This window comes from Talpa occidentalis, unplaced genomic scaffold (assembly GCF_014898055.3).
Source record: "Talpa occidentalis isolate TD23 unplaced genomic scaffold, MPIMG_talOcc4v2.1 talOcc4.9, whole genome shotgun sequence".
In the NCBI taxonomy this organism is placed as follows: Eukaryota; Metazoa; Chordata; class Mammalia; order Eulipotyphla; family Talpidae; genus Talpa; species Talpa occidentalis.
The window spans coordinates 73,786,739-73,805,154 of NW_023605305.1; positions in this window are offsets into that span (position 1 = coordinate 73,786,739).

Genomic DNA, 18,416 nt, shown 5'->3' on the forward strand with positions numbered 1-18,416 from the left:
TCACCTTTCCACACATCTAGACTGTACCCAGGTTCTTGTATTTAAAAAAAACGAGTACTCATCCTGTAACTATATATTGAAAACTATAATACTCTAGTAGAAGAAACAAAAGTAGTCACAAAGAAATTGTCATTTCATCAGTTATAATAAGGGAAATGCAAACCAAGAGCACAATGAGACAATACCTCACCCCTCTGGGCATGGTACATATCAAAAAGGTTGGAAACAAGAAATATTGGTTAGGATGTGGAAGAAAGGAACTCTCATCCACTGTTGGTGGAAATGCAAGTTGGTGCAACTTCTATGGAAAATGGTATGGAGATTTCTTAAGACAATGAAAATTGAAAAATCACATGTATAGCCTTCCTGTATACAAGCAATAAATCTGAAGAAGAACAAATCAAGAAAACCATCCATTTTCTCATTGAAACAAAAATAATCAAATACTGGGGAATAAACCTAACAAAAGAGGTAAAGGACCTATACAAAGAAAACTGTAAAACACTGTTAAAAGAAATAGAAGAAGACACAAAGAAATGGAAAGACATCCCCTGCTCATGGATTGGAAGAATAAACATTATTAAAATGCCATCCTACCAAAAGCAATACACAGATTCAATGCTATTTCAATAAAAATTTCAATGTCATTCTTCAAAGAAATAGAACAATTATTGATGAAATTCATATGGAATCACCAAAAACCCCAAATAGCCAAAGCTCTCCTGAAAAAAAAAAGAAGGGAATGGAGGCATCCCACTCCCAGACTTAAAATTGTACTACAAAGCCATAATCATCAAAACTGCATGGTATTGGAACAAGAACAGACACACGGACCCATAGAAATGAGTAGAAAATCCAGAAATAAACCCACAGATTTATGGTCAACTAATCTTTGACGAAGGAGCAAAGACTAGGCATTGGAGCAAAGAAAGTTTGTTCAATAAATGGTGCTGGGAAAACTGGGTTGCTACATGCAAAAGAATGAAGCTTGACCACTACCTCATACCATACACAAAAATCAACTCAAAATGGATTAAAGAACTAGACATAAGACCTGAAACCATAAAATATATAGAAGGAAATACAGGCGAAACACTATGTGATATGCACCTCAAAGACATCTTTACAGACACATCGCCCAAAGCAGTGATAGTGAAGGCAAAGATAAACAGCTGGGATTACATCAAATTAAAGAGCTTCTGCACAGCAAAAGAGACAATAACCAAAACAAAGAGAAACTCCACCAACTGGGAGAACATTTTTGCACACAGCACTAATGATAAAGGACTGATCACAAAAATCTGCAAAGAGCTGATGAGACTCAACAACAACAAAGAAAATAATCCTGTCAAAAAATGGACAGAAGAGCTAAAAAGAAACTTCCTGAAAAGGAATTGCAAGTGGCCAACAGGCATATGAAAAAATGTTCAGCATCACTTGTAATCAGGGAAATGCAAATCAAAACTACCATGAGATACCATCTTACACCAGTGAGAATGGCACATATTAAAAAAACTAGCAACAACAAATGCTGGCGAGGATGTGGAGAAAAAGGAACTCTCCTGCACTGTTGGTGGGAGTGCAAACTGGTCCAACCACTATGGAGAGCTGTGTGGAGATTTCTGGACCTACTAAGCATAGAGCTTCCATAGGATCCAGCAATTCCACTCCTAGGTATTTACCCAAAGGACACAGAAACATCAATTCCAAAGAGCACCTACACCCCTATGTTTACAGCAGTACAGTTTACAATAGCTAAGCTTTGGAAACAACCCAAATGCCCACATATAGATGACTCGATCAAGAAGATGTGGTACATATACACCATGGAATATTACTCAGCCTTCAAAAAAGATAAACACATACAATTTGCAGCAACATGAATGGAGCTGGAAGGAATCATGCTCAGCAAAATAAGCCAAAAAGAAAAAGAAAAATACTGGATGGTCTCACTCATAGCAGGAATCTAGAAACCTTAAATAAGGATCAGGAAAATGAATAACTATAAGAAAGTGAAAATCAAAATCAACAAAAAACTCTGAACCAGAGACACTCTATGGGGGGTAGAGGGCAGCGAGGGGAGGGATTGGGGTCAAAATAAGGGGTTGCAATTGTATGGGGAATATAAAAATAAAATTTATTTAAAAAAATAACAAATCAAGAAAACCATCCCTTTTCTTACTGAAACAAAAATAATCGAATACTTGGGAATAAACCTAACAAAAGAGGTAAAGGACCTATACAAATGAAACTATAAAACACTGTTAAAAGAAATAGAAGAAGACACAAAGAAATGGAAAGCCATCCCCTGCTCAGGGATTGGAAGAATTAACATTAACAAAATGGCCATCCTACCAAAAGCAATTGATAGATTCAATGCTATTCCAATAAAAATTTCAATGACATTCTTCAAAGAAATAGAACAAATATTGATGCAATTCATATGGAGCCACCAAAAACCCTGAATAGTCAAAGTTCTCCTGAAAAAAAAAGAAGAGAATGGAGGCATCCCACCCCCAGATTTCAAACTATACTACAAATCCATAGTAATCAAAACTGCATGGTATTGGAACAAGAACAGACACACAGACCAATGGAACTGAACAGAAAATCCAGAAAAAAACCCACCAATTTATGGTCAATGAATCATTGACAAAGGAGTAAAGAATATGCATTGGAGCAAAGAAAGTTTATTCAATAAATGGTGCTGGGAAAACTGGGTCGCTACATGAAAATGAATGAAGCTTGACTACTACCTCACACTATACACAAAAATCAACTCAAAATGGATTGAAGAACTAGACATAAGACCTGAAACCATAAAATACATAGAAGGAAATATAGGCGAAACACTATGTGATATGCACATCAAAGACATCTTTACAGACACATCACCCAAAGCAGTGATAGTGAAGGCAAAAATATACAGCTGGGACTACATCAAATTAAAGAGCTTCTGCACAGCAAAAGAGACAGCAACCAAAACAAAGAGACACCCCACTGATTGGGAGAAAATTTTTGCACACAACAATAATGATAAAGGACTGATTACAAAAATCTTCAAAGAGCCAATGAGACTCAACAAAAAAAAAAGAAAATAATCCAGTCAAAAATGGGCAGAAGAACTAAAAATAAACTTCTCTGAAGAGGAAATGCAAATAGCTACCAGACATTTGAAAAAATGTTCAGTATCACTTGTAATCAGGGAAATGAAAATCAAAACTACAATGAGACAATATCTTACACCAGTGAGAATGGCACATATTAAAAAAACTAGCAACAACAAATGTTGGCGAGGATGTGGAGAAAAAGGAATTTCCTGCCCTGCTGTTGGGAGTGCAAAATGGTCCAACCACTATGGTCCAACCTCAATCTGCTAAAGATGGAAATTCCATATGATCCAGCAATTCCACTGCCAGGTGTTTACCCAAAGGACACAGAGACATTAATTCAAAAGGGCATCTGCACCCCTATGTTTATTGCAGCACTATTTACAACAGCCAAGCTATGGAAACAACCCAAATGCCCCAAAATAGATGACTGGATCAAGAAGATGTGGTATATATACACCATGGAATATTACTCAGCAATCCAAAAAGATAAAGTCATGCCATTTGCAGCAACATGGATGGAGCTGGAAGGGATCATGTGCAGCGAAATAAGCCAGAAAGAAAAAGAAAAATACTAGATGGTCTCACTCATAGCAGGAATTTAGGAAACCAAAATAAGGGACCAGAAAAAAGACCAATTATAATAAAGTAAAAATCAAAATCAATAAGCAAGTATAAACCAGAGACACACTATGGAGGGGGAGGGATTAAGGTCAAAATAAGGGGGTTGGGATTTGTATGGGGACTATGACCAGGATGAAGGTGCATACATTGTGCAAAAATGAAAAATGTAAAAAAATATATAAAATAAAACATTGCAAGGTTTTGGGAATTAAAAAAAAAAGAGTTTGGGGTAACTGCACAGGTGGTTGGTGAAGGGGGGGAAACTTGCACACATATGAAGGAGTGAAAATGTAACCCCAAAATTATAATAAATAAATATATATAATAAAGTGTTTTATAAAATAGAGGACTCACCCTTCACACTGTGTAACAGGAACTTTATAAAGACTTCAGAAAATAAGTGCAAAGTCATTGAGATTCATAAGGAAAAGGGCAAAGATATATTTATTTGTGGCTCCGTAGTGTCTGACCCATAGGAAGTGTGCACCAGAATGCAGTATAGTATACAATCCTTGTGGAAAATCAGTATCTTTTTATCACTTCCGTTTCTAAACAGAAAAACTGCTATAATGTTTCCCCTTGGGGAGATTAGTATTGGAACATAAGTGACAGAATTTGCTTTATTCTTTTTATATTTTTCATATTTACTTTTAAATATTTTATTTGAACTATTAGTATTATTTGTTTCCAGCCATTTAAATTCTATACCAGTCTTTCTACACATTTCCAGGAAAACTACCTTTTCCTGGAAAAAGAATTCTTTGTCGCACGCAGAGTGAGTCGATAGGATAGAACTGAGTCCTGGGAGACAGACTAGACCACTGGAAGGCATCTGCTCTGCTCTCACAGGAAATAGGCAGTGGCACTAACTGTCACTGATTCTTAGGACCTCCTGTGGAGATATGGCTTCCAATCATCTATCAGTTTTAGTATCACACAAATACTTTCAGGTAAACCTTATTACTCCCGTTTTACTTGGAACTCAGATTTGCTTAACCAATGGATTCATCCCTTGTCCTCCCTCTAAGATTTCCTCTCCACCTTCCCCTGTGAAAAGTGTTTGCTGGTGGGCTTCCCTGGTGGCGCAGGGGTTAAAGTCTCAGAGCTATCAAGCTATCACCAGACACTGAGGCCTGAGTTCGATTCGGGCCAGGGAGCTAACTCATATGGTGCAGCAGACCTCTCCTGTCCCTCCTGCTGCTCCCCTCAGCGGTGTATTTCAGTAGATCTGCCTGTTCTGCTTCCCACTCTGTCTCTGATGAATCCTCTCATCCCGATCTACACCCCAGTTCTTGTATGCATAAATAAAAAGAAATCTTTAAAAAGAAAGTGTTTGCTGGTGCGGCTGAGCTCCCTGCCAAAGAACTTTGTCTCTCCCTCCCTCTGAAGTTTAATTGCCAGAGACTGAGACAAAGGAGGGGACTCCAAGGATTTGTGAAAACGGAAGCAACTTCCCTCAGTCACAACAGAAGGGAGAACAGTGGGTGGAGTAACAGGTGGCAGAGGACAAAACCTCTCTGCCAGGGGCTGCACCCCACCTGGTGAGGAGTTTCTTCCACAGGTGAGAGGCTGGTGCTGGCTCCAGGCCAAGCCTCTCCCCCTTGGTCCAGCCCACTCCCTCCTGCTCCCCTTATGCCAGAGGGAGGAATGTTCTCTCTGCGCTATGATCTTCTGTTTCTGGAAGACTTTCTTAGCTACTGAACATTCCCCTAGGGTTTCCAGGTTTTTATGTGTCTCCTCTTGCAAAATGCTTTTTTCTTCCCGCTGTAACCAATCTTAAAGCTTTTCTTCAAGACCTTTCCACAGCCCCTGTGGAAGGCATTGGGATTTCCTGCCTGTGGAGGGGGATGCCACCAAGCACCTCTTCAACTCCTATTTTCACAGGATAGAATTCTAGTGTAGTTTTGACCACTTAAATCTTTATTCTGGAAGTTTCTTTTCCTACCTTTCCCAAACTCTTCCTGCTTCTGTCAGGCCCATTTCCTTTGCAGGCAAGTAGGTGGCTGGGTTCCCTGTGCTGAGACCCCAAGTGACGTGTCAGAGCAGCCCTGGTGGGTGGCAGCGAGCTCACCCTGACTGGGACTACCCTCCTAATCCCAGCTGTAGGTATCCTAGACTAGGGTGTTTCTATTAAGGTTCTTCTCTTCTGAATATGATCATTCACATGCCTGATGTCAGCTGTGTAAAAACGTATGATCTTAATTCATTATCTTAAAAGCTGCTAATACAGGGAAGAGTTATCACATATTCCTTTTTTGTATGATTTTATCAATGTTTCCTTTTTTGCAGTTAAAAAGAAAGCACTCATTAGGTGTTGAATAAACAATACCAGAGATTTTGTTCAACCTATTCATTAATGAGGAAATCAAATAATAGAACTAGTTCTTAGAGCAATGGGGTTTATGCAGACCATCAGAAAATTGATTTTAAAAATCAAGAATGTGGGGCTCCCTGGTGGCACAGGGGTTAAAGAAACAGAGTTCAAGTTCGATCCCAGCTGGCCAGGGAGCATCCCACATGGTGCAGCAGACCTCTCCTGTTTTGCCCGCTGCTCCCCTCAGCAGTGTATTTCAGTAGATCTGCCTGTTCTGCTCGCCAATCTTTCTGGCGAATCCTCTCACCCCCCTGCACCTCTGGTCTACACCCCAGTTCTTGTATTCACAAATAAATATTATCTTTAAAAATAAAATCAAGAATGCTAGATAAAATTTCTAGGATACAGAAGTGGCTAATATCCCACAAGGCAATAAAACCAAAACCTTTGCATTCACGTTTTCTACTGGATACAAACCTACAAGACCACATGGAACCTCATGGAGCCTGACTCTCAGAAAGAGGGTTGTTTTCCTTACATCCTCCATCCAACAGGCACCATCAAGTGTCAGATCAGGAAACTAGATTCTCAGTTCCTGCTGCCACCAATGGTGAATAATTTATCATCACATGCAGCACAGAGCCAGAACCAAACATGGCCAAGTATCAGAAACATAAACAAAGACAAAGAACACTAGAGAGAAAAACAGAGACTTAGCAAAGATAATGGTCTTGGCCCTCAGGAATCATTCTGGGAGCCAAGATAATACAGTCCTGGAGTACACTTCTTGAGCAGTTTATTTGGTGAATCCATCAAACAACTGTGTGGAACCTCCAGTACCATGTAAGCTTAATTTTTAAAGTAAAAACCTGACTCTCACTAAATAATGTTCTATAGCAATAGTACTTCAATTTTTTTATTTTTATTTTTTAAAATTTTAAAATTTTTATTTTTTTATAGATTTTATTTTTATATTCCCCATACAATTGCAACCCCTTATTTTGACCGCAATCCCTCCCCTCCCCCCTCTACCCCCCAAGAGTGTCTCTGGTTCATAGTTGTTTGTTGATTTTGATTTTCACTTTCTTATAGTTATTCATTTTCCTGGTCCCTTATTTAAGTTTTCTAGATTCCTGCTATGAGTGAGACCATCCGGTATTTTTCTTTCTCTTTCTGGCTTATTTTGCTGAGCATGATCCCTTCCAGCGCCATCCATGTTGCTGCAAATTGCATGTGTTTATCTTTTTTGAATGCTGAATAATATTCCATGATGTATATGTACCACATCTTCTTGATCCAGTCAACTATTTGTGGGCATTTGTGTTGTTTCCAAAGCTTAGCTATTGTAAACAGTGCTGCCATAAACATAGGTGTGCAGGTGCTCTTTGGAATTGATGTTTCTGTGTCCTTTGGGTAAATACCTAGGAGTGGAATTGCTGGGTCATATGGAAGCTCTATCTTTAGTAGGTTGAGGAATCTCCACACAGCTCTCCATAGTGGTTGGGGATGGTTTTTTTGATTTCTTCTTCTTCAGATTTATTGTTTGTGTATAGGAAGGCTACTGACTTTTGCGTGTTGATTTTGTATCCTGCCACTTTACTGAACTGGTTGATGAGTTGAATTAGTTCTTCTGTGGAGTTTTTGCGGTTCTCTATGTATATTATCATATCATCTGCAAATAGTGATAGTTTGACTTCTTCTTTTCCTATTTGGATTCCTTGGATGTCTTTCTCTTGTCTTATTGCTCTGGCTAGGACTTCCAGTATTATATTGAAAAGCAGTGGTGAGAGTGGACATCCTTGTCTTGTTCCAGATCTTAATGGAAATGCTTTCAGCTTTTCACCATTGAGAATGATACTGGCTGTTGGCTTGTCATAGATGGCCTTTATGATGTTGAGGCATGTTCCTTGTATGCCAAGAATTTCAAGGGCTTTTCTCATGAATGGGTGTTGCACTTTGTCGAAAGCTTTCTCAGCGTCTATTGATGTTATCATATGGTTTTTATATTTCTTTTTGTTGATGTGTTGGATAACGTTGATTGATTTTCGGATGTGGAACCATCCTTGTGTCCATGGAATGAATCCTACTTGGTGTGGTGAATTATCTTATGGATACACTGTTGGATTCTGATAGCTAAAATTTTATTGAGGATTTTTGCATCAGTGTTCATTAGGGAGATTGGCCTGTAGTTTTCTTTTTCTTGTGTTGTCCTTGTTCAGGTTTGATATTAGCGTAATGTTGGCTTCATAGAACGTGTTTGATATTATCCCTTCCTTCTCAATTTTTTGGAAGAGTTTGTGAAGGATAGGCACTAATTCATTTCTGAATGTTTGGTAGAATTCATTTGTAAATCCATCAGGTCCTGGGCTTTTGTTTTTGGGAAGGTTTTTGATTACCATTTCAATTTCGCTGCTTGTAATTGGTCTGTTTAGGTGTTCTATTTCTTCTTTATCTAACTTTGGGTGATTGTAGAGTTATAGGAATTTGTCCATCTCCTCTAGATTGTTGAACTTGTTTCCATATAACTGTTCATAGTAGTTACTGATTATTCTTTTGATTTCTGCTGTGTCCATTGTGATTTCTCCTCTTTCATTTATGATCCTGTTTATTTGTGCTTTCTCCCTTTTTTCCTTTGTGAGCCTGGCTAGGGGTTTGTCTATTTTACTTATTTTTTCGAAGAACCAGCTCTTGGTTTCATTGATCTTTTGGATTGTTTTTTTAGTTTCGATTTCATTTGTTTCTGCTTTGGTTTTTGTTATTTCTTTTCTTCTACTGGTTTTGGGGTTTTTTTGTTGTTCTTTTTCTAGATCTTTGAGTTTTGAGATTAGGTTTTTTCTTTGAGTTCTTTCTAGTTTCTTGATATGAGCCTCTATTGCTGTGTATTTTCCTCTTATTACTACTTTTGCTACATCCCGTACATTTAGGAAATTGGTGTCCTCCTTGTCATTCAATTCAAAGAATTTTTTAATTTCTTCTTTGATCTCCTCATTAGTCCAGTGGTCTTCCAGTAGTGTGGTTTTCAATCTCCATGAGGTAGGAGAGTTCCTTGCCTTCTTTTTATGGTTTATTTCTAGTTTGATGCCTTCATGGTCAGAAAAGATGGTTGGTATGATTTCAGTCTTGGTGTATCTGTTGATATTTGTCTTGTGTCCCAGTATGTGATCGATTCTGGAGAATGATCCATGTGTGCTTGATAAAAATGTGTCCTCAGATTTTTTGGGTTTAGTGTTCTATAGATGTCTGTAAAGCCCAAGCGCTCTAAATCCTTATTTAGAGCTCTAGTATCTTTACTTATTTTTTGTCTCGTTGATCTATCCTTTGTTGATAGTGGTGTAGTGGTGTGTTGAAGTCTCCCACTATGTATGTGTTTTCTCTGATGTTAGTTTTCAAAGATGATAATAGTTGTCTGATATATTTTGATGCTCCTTCGTTTGGTGAATACATGTTAATGAGTGTTATTTCTTCTTGAAGTATTGTCCCCTTGATCATAATGTAGTGACCACTGGGGTCTCCTTTTATTTTTTTGAGTTTGAAATCCATTTTATCTGATATAAGTATAGCTGTTCCTGCTTTCTTTTTTGGTCCATTTTCTTGTAGGATTGTTCTCCATCCTTTAACTTTGAGTCTATTTTTATCTTTTGTAGCTAAATGTGTTTCCTGGAGACAGCAAATGGTTGGGTTTTGATTCTTAATCCAGCCTCTGTGTCTTTTTATTGAAGAGTTTAGTCCATTTAAATTTAGAGTTAATATTGATAGGTTAGCATCTGTATTTACCATTGTGTTTGTCTTTCCTCTGATTTTATTTATTTATTCTTTCAATAACTTGGTTTTTTGGCCTTCTTTTGTTATTTTTCCCTCTGAGGTTCTGGCTTTAGGACTCCTTGTAGTATTTTTTGGAGTGGGGATTTAGTCGTAATGAAATTCCAGAGTTTCTGTTTGTCTGGGAAGGTCCTTATTCTTTCTTCATAGAGGAAGGAGAGCTTTGTGGGACAGAGTATTCTTGGTTGGCATCTGTTTTCTTGGAGTCTGTTGACTATGTCCCTCCACTCTCTCCTTGCCCGTAGTGTTTCTTCAGAGAAGTCTGATGTCAGTCTGATTGGTTTTCCTTTGAATGTTATCTGTTTCTTCCCTCTTGTCAGTTTCATTATTTTTTCCTTGTCTGGATTCTTGGGAGCTTTACTATTATGTATCTTGCTGTATTTTTCCTTTCGTCATGGAAGTTTGGTGTTCTTCTTGCTTCTTGTCTATCAATTTTCAGCTCCTTCTTCACCTTTGGGAAGTTCTCTTCAATTACTTCCTTGAATATTTTCTCTGTTCCTACGTCTCTCTCCTCTCCTTCTGGGATTCCTATAACTCTTATATTTCCTTTCCTCATGGAGTCAGATAGTTCCCAAAGTCTTTCTTTGGTCTTTTTCCTTCGTACTTCTCTTTCCTTTTCTGTTTTAGTTCTTTTATTTCTGTGTCTTCAAGAGTACTTATTCGTTCTTCCATTTCATCTATTCTGCTTTCATTGCCTTTCCCAGAGTTCTTTAGCGCCTCCATTAATTCTTTGATCCCCTGCATTTCTTTTACTTCCCTCTTTAGTGACTCAATTTCATCTGATCGTTAATTATTTTTCCCTTATCATTGTTTTCCTTTATGACTCTGTCAGTTTTTTAATCATGGCAGTTTTAAATTCTCTTTCTGGAAGGCTCAGAAGTTCTTCCAAGTTATTGTCGTTGCAATCTGGTAGGTGGTTTTCTTTTTGTGGTGTTCTTTTTTCCTGAGGAGTTGCTGGGTTGCATGTGGTTTTTGTACTCCCTACAGCCTGTTTTCTAATTTGCCGTATTCCTTGGAACACATTGTTGCTGGTACTGGCCGGGCATCTTGGGAGAACTTCCCAGCTCACTTCTGGCTTATCCAGGAGCCTTCTGCTGGTTTCAAGCAGTCTTTACTGAAGAAAGGTCCCTGTTCTAAAATGGCGATGTGGGGGACGCACTCCCCTGCTTGCCTGGTCTGCCCCGGCAGTGGGTGGCGCTCCCCTCTGGGCTCTCGACTGCCTTCTTCAATTTTTTTTTTTTAAAATGGCACTCATACAAATATGAAATAATCATGTACCAAAGATTTTATTCAATTTATATTAATTAATGAAACCACCAATAAGATGATAAAGGTGGTTCAAAGAGGACTTGAGGGTTTATAGGAAATCTAATAAAGGAATGGCAATAAAACTGCTCAGTTAGATACAAAACTGGTTAATGTCTTACACGATAATAAATTAGTCTTTGGGATTTTTTTTGGTCTGGCAGAAATTCATAAGTTAGTGGCCTAGTTTCACAGTATGTGGGCTCTAATCAAATAGTGAATGGCAAAATCAAACACAGATATTGTCTTGTAGAGCTATTCTAACCCTTGGGTGAGCCTAGGAAACATGGATATTAAAAGGATGTGCATTTATTCTCAAGCTTTATTTCCAATTTTTGGGTAATTTTTCCTAACCTAGAGTACAGACAACATTTTTTAAATACAATTTATCTGTTTATATATATTTTACATCACTGTACATTGTTGTACAATGGTTGCTTTCTCCTCGCAGGTGTAGTCCCCATAGATTTTCCATCACCAATTCACCCATGCAAAATCACCATAGTCCCTTGTGCTCTTCCTTCCCTGTTTTGACTCCTCCCTCCCCCACCCCTGCAGAATGTCTGCAATTTATATTTGACTGTTAATTATTTTCATTGTTATTATTTTTTCCACTGACCTCTTATTTGGTTCCCCTATATTCCACCTATAAGTAAAACCATCAATATTTTTCCTTTTCCTTTTGACTTATTTCACTGAGCATAATCCCTCTAGCTCCATCCATGTTGCTGCTAATGGAATGAGTTTATCTTTTTTTGATTGCTGAATAGTATTCCACTGTATATATAGATACCACACCTCCTTGATCCAGTCATCTATTTTTTGGCATTTGATTTGTTTCCATAGCTTGCTTGTTGTAAATAGTGCTGCAATAAACATAGGGGTGCAGGTTCCCTTTTGAATTAATATTTTTTTGTGTCCTTGAGATAAATCCCTAGGAGTGGAATTGCTGATTCATATGGTAGCTCCATGTTTAGTAGTTTGAGGAACCTCCACACAGCTTTCCACAGAGGTTGGACCAGTTTGCATTCCCACCAGCAGTGTAGGAAAGTTCCTTTTTCTCCACATACTCACCAACATTTGTTATTGATATGTGCTGTTCTTACTGGTGCAAATTGTGTGTGTGTGTTTTTTTTTTTTTTTTTTGACATCAGACTTCTCCAAGGAGAGAGTGGAAGGACATAGTCAACAGACTCCAAGAAAACAAATGCCAACCAAGAATACTCTATCCTGCAAAGCTTTCCTTTCTCTATGAAGAAAGAATAAGGACTTTCCCAGACAAACAGAAATGCTGGAATTTCATTACGACTAAACCCCCACTCCAAAAAATACTACAAGGAGTCCTAAAGCCAGAGCCAACAGAGGGATGAAAAATAACGAAAGAAGCCAAAAAAAAGTTATTAAAAGAATAAATAAATAAAATCAGAGGAAAGACAAACACAATGGCAAATGCAGATACTAATCTATCAATATTAACTCTAAATGTAAATGGACTAAACTCTTCAATAAAAAGACATAGAGTCACAGGCTAGATTAAGAAACAAAACCCAGCCTTTTGCTGTCTCCAGGAAACACATTTAACTACAAAAGATAAAAATAGACTCAAAGTTAAAGGATGGAAAATAATCCTACAAGCAAATGGACCAAAAAAGAAGGCAGGAACAGCTATACTTATATCAGATAAAATGGATTTCAAACTCAAAAAGGTAAAAAGACACCCCAACGGTCACTACATTATGATCAAGGGGACAATACTTCAAGAAGAAATAACACTCATTAACATATACTCAGCCAATGAAGGAGCACCAAAATATATCAGACAACTATTATGATCTCTGAAAACAGACATCAGAGAAAACACATATGTAGTAGGAGACTTCAACACACCACTATCAACAATGGATAGATCAATGAGACAAAAAATAAGTAAGGACACTAAAACTCTAAATAAGGATCTAGAGTGCTTGGGTTTATCAGACATCATCCTGGTTTTGATTTACATTTCCCTGATTATAAGGGATGTTGAACATTTTTTCATATACCTGTTGGCCATTTGCATTTCCTCTTTGGAGAAGTGTCTTTTGAGCTACTCTGCCCAATTTTTGACTGGATTGTTTACTTTGTTTTTGTTGAGTTGTGTGAGTCTGATCAGTCCCTTATCAGTTAATTGTGATCAGTTAATTGTGATCAGTCTGATCAGTCCCTTATCAGTTAATTGTACGCAAAAATTTTCTCCCTATCAGTAGGGTGTCTTTTTGTTTTGGTTAATGTCTCTTTTGCTGTACAGAGGCATTTTAGTTTGATGTAATCCCAGCTGTTTACCTTTTCCTTCATCTTCTTTGGGGGATGAGTCTTTGAAGATGTTACTGCATAAGCTTGACTACTACCTCACATCATGCACAAAAATCAACTCAAAATGGATTAAAGTAGACATAAGATCTGAAACCATAAAATATATAGAAGGAAATATAGGCAAAACACTACGTGATATGCACATCAAAGACATCTTTACAGACACATCACCCAAAGCAGTGATAGTGAAGGCAAAGATAAACAGATGGGACTACATCAAATTAAAGAGCTTCTGCACAGCAAAAAAGACAATAACCTAAACAAAGAGAAACCCTACTGACTGGGAGAAAATTTTTGCACACAACACTAATGATAAAGGACTGATCATAAAAATCTTCAAAGAGCTGATGAGACTCAATAAAAACAAAGAAAATAATCCAGTGAAAAAATGGGCATAAGAACTAAAAAGAAACTTCTCTGAAGAAGAAATGCAAATGGCCAACAGGCATATGAAAAAATGTTTAACATCACTTGTAATCAGGGAAATGCAAATCAAAACTACAATGAGATACCATCTTACACCAGTGAGAATGGCACATATTAAAAAAACTAGCAACAACAAATGTTGGCAAGGTTTTGGAGAAAAAGGAACTCTCCTGCACTGCTGGTGGAAGTGCAAAGTGGTTCAACTACTATGGAGAGCTGTGTAGAGATTTTTTGACCTACTAAAGATAGAGCTGCCATATGTTCCAGCAATTCCACTCCTAGGTGTTTACCCAAATGGCACAGAAGCATTAATTCCAAAGGGCACCTGCACCCCTATGTTTATAGCAGCACTATTTACAATAGCTAAGCTTTGGAAACAACCCAAATGCCAAAAAATAGATGACTGGATCAAGAAGATGTGGTACATACACAAAATGGAATATTACTCAGCAATCAAAAAAAAGATAAACACATGCAATTTGCAGCAACATGGATGGAGCTAGAAGGGATCATGCTCTGTGAAATAAGTCAGAAAGAAAAGAAAAATACTGGATGGTTTCACTCATAGAAGGAATTTAGACAACCTAAATAAGGGACCAGGAAAAAGACTAATTAATACAAAATAAAAATCAAAATCAACAAGCAACTATAAACCAGAGACACACCCTGGGGTGGGGGGGGGCAGGGAGAGGAAGGATTAGGGTCAAAATAAGGGGGGTTGCAATTGTATGGGGAATATAACCAAAGTAAAAATGCATACATTTTGAAAAAGTGAAAAATGATGTAAGAATTATATAAAATAAAATATTAAAAAATAAATAAAAATAAAGATATTACATCATACAGTGTTTTACCTATATTTTCTTTTATATATTTTATGGTTTCAGGTCTTATGTTCAATTTTTTCATCCATTTTGAGTTAGTTATTGTGTTTGGTGTGAGGTAGTCTAGTAGTCTAGTTTCATTCTTTTACATGTGGTGGTCCAGTTTTCCCAGCACCATTTATTGAACAAACTGTCCTTGTTCTATTGCATACTCTTTCCTCCTTTGTCAAAGATTAGTTGTCCCAGATAAGCTGTCCAAAGATTAGTTGGGTTTTCTATTTGATTTCATTGGTCTGTGTGTCTGTTTTTGTTCCAGCACCATAGTTTTTTAATTATTATGGCTTTGTAGAATGGTTTGAATCTTGGAAGTGTGATAGCTCCATTCTCTGTCTTTTTAATCAGGAAAGCTATGGCTATTCAAGAATTTTTGTGGCTCCATATGAATTTCATCAATATTTGTTCTATTTATTTGAAGAATGTCATTGAGATTCTTAATAGGATTGTTTTGAATCTGAGTACAAATTACATTTAAAACCATGAGACTGGATGAGAAAGCTCATGAACCTTTATTAACCTGAAAAAATATCATTTCAAAAATTACTCCCTTTGGGCCTCCCTAATGACCTAGGGGTTATGTTTCAGTGCTACCACCAAGTAGCCCATTGGGACTGCCTGCGTTCAATGACCCAGCACAATAGCCTGAGTTCAATCCCCAGCCATGGAGATAACCCACAACACAAAGCAGACCTCTCCTGTCTTACCCACTGCTCCCCTCAACAGTGTATTTCAGTAAATATGCCTGTTCTGCTCCCCACTCTCTCTCTTAAGATTCCTCTCACCCTTTTAAATCAGGTTAAACGGGTCAATTGCACAATAGATAAATAATGAAACTTTTGGTGATGAATATAATGTAGCATACACAGACATTGATTTATAAGGCTGAAAACTAAACATATATAATGTTACAAACCAATGCTACAGCCATTTAAAAAAAATCTATTAAGAAGAAAAACTCCCCCTCCCTTTTATATTCCCCAAAATGGCTACCTGCTTAACCACAGAAGACCACCAAGACCACCCTGCCTTCACACGTAGATAAGATTTTTTCCCACCATTCCTCAACTGCACCCTTGTTTTATAAAACCCCAAGTTGATTCTTCCTCTTTTCTGAGACATTCCTCATGAACAAATATTCTACCATTACTATTTCACACCTAAGAGGATGGCACATGTTAAACAGACCTCCAACAAGAAGTATTTTGGAGAGGCTGCAGAGAAAAAGGAGCCCTATTATACTGTTGGTAGGAATGTGAACTGGTGCAATCATTATGGAAAGCAATCTGGATTTACCTAAAGTAACTAAAAATGGAAATACTCTATGAGTCAGCAATCCCACTGGTAGGTATCTAGCCAGAAAATAGGAAGCCATTAATACAAAACCCACATGTTCCACAAATTGGTAGCACCGTTACATACATTAGCTAGGACATGGAAGCAGCCTTGTGTCCTCAATGGATGATCAGATCAGGAAGAGATGATTTAACCATGGTATTGTGTATTAGATGGCCATGAGAAAGGATGAAATGAAGTCATTGTCAACCAAATGGAGGGACTTTGAGGAAACTGTATACCAATGTAAGTCAGAATGGGTAAAAATAAGTATTGAACATTCACATAGCACACAATCAATAACATAAAACCTTCAAAAACTAGTGGACATTAACAAATATCCTGAGGTCCCCAAGTTTAAGAGGAAGGGGGAGGGGAATAGCTAAGGGGACACAAGGGATGTTGTGTGGGGGAATAAAATAAAATAAAAAGGGTGAAAAAAAGTTCCCCCTAGAACAATAGCCAAATAAGATACTATCTTTAACTGTCTTTTATATGTTGTGTTTGATTATCATCTAGGGAATAGTTGTAGAGAAAGAAGAGTCTTTGTTTTGTATAGGAAACTCCATTCTTGGCTCAAATTTCTCCAAATCAATTGTTAATAAAAATTACTATATCCATTTTAAAAGTAATAAATCCAAAACATAGAAAAGGATACGTAATGAAAAGTTAAGTCTCCTGACACCCGGTTCACCTCCCAAAGCAAACACTGGTACAAGTTTCCTTCATTCTATTCAAGGGCTGCAACATCTTCACTGTGTGGGTGGACCATGATTTGTTTTACTGACCTTCCTGCTGATAGTCATTCATAGTGCTCAATCTACCAAATTAATTTTTTTAATAAATTTTATTTTTATATTCTCCATACAATCGCAACCCCCTTATTTTGATCCCAATCCCTCCCCTCCCCACCCCCACCCCCATAGAGTGTCTCTGGTTCATAGTTGTTTGTTGATTTTGATTTTCACTTTCTTATAGTTATTCATTTTCCTGGTTCCTTATTTAAGTTTTCTAGATTCCTGCTATAAGTGAGACCATCCTGTATTTTTCTTTTTCTTTCTGGCTTATTTCGTTGAGCATGAACCCTTCCAGCGCCATCCAGTTGCTGCAAATTGCATGTGTTTATCATTTTTGAATGCTGAGTAATATTCCATGGTGTATATGTACCACATCTTCTTGATGCAGTCAACTATTTGTGGGCATTTGGGTTGTTTCCAAAGCTTAGCTATTGTAAACAGTGCTGCTATAAACAGAGGGGTGCAGGTGCTCTTTGGAATTGATATTTCTGTAATACCTAGGAGTGGAATTGCTGGATCATATGGAAGCTCTATGTTTAGTAGGTCCAGAAATCTCCACACAGCTCTCCTGGTAGGACCAGTTTGCACTCCCACCAACAGTGCAGGAGGGTTCCTTTTTCTCCACAACCTCGCCAACATTTGTTGTTGCTAGTTTTTTTAATATGTGCCATTCTCACTGGTGTAAGATGGTATCTCATGGTAGTGTTGATTTGCATTTCCCTGATTACAAGTGATGTTGAGCATTTTTTCATATGCCTGTTGGCCATTTGCATTTTCTCTTCAGAGAAGTTTCTTTATAGCTCTTCTGCCCACTTTTTGACTGGATTATTTTCTTTGTTGTTGTTGTTGAGTCTCATTGGCTCTTTGCCGAATTTTGTGATCAGTCCTTTATCATTATGTTGTGTGCAAAAATGTTCTCCCAGTTGGTGGGGTTTCTCTTTGTTTTTGTTATTGTCTCTTTTGCTGTGCGGAAGCTCTTTAATTTGATGTAGTCCCAGCTGTTTATCTTTGCATTCACTATCACTGCTTTGGGTGATGTGTCTGTAAAGATGTCTTTTTTTTTTTTTAATCTTAAATTTTATTTTTATATTCCCCCATACAATTGCAAATGCCCCATTCTGACCCCAATCCTTCCCCTCCCCCCCCCCCCCCCCCCCCAAAAAGTGTCTCTGGTTCATAGTTTTTTGTTGATTTTGATTTTCACTTTCTTATATTCATTTTCCTGGTCCCTTATTTAAGTTTTCTAGATTCCTGCTATGAGTGAGACCATCTGGTATTTTTCTTTTTCTTTTTGGCTTATTTCGCTGAGCAAGATCCCTTCCAGCGCCATCCATGTTGCTGCAAATTGCATGTGTTTATCTTTTTTGAATGCTGAGTAATATTCCATGGTATATATGTACCACATCTTCTTGATCCAGTCATCTACTTTTGGGCATTTGGGTTGTTTCCAAAGCTT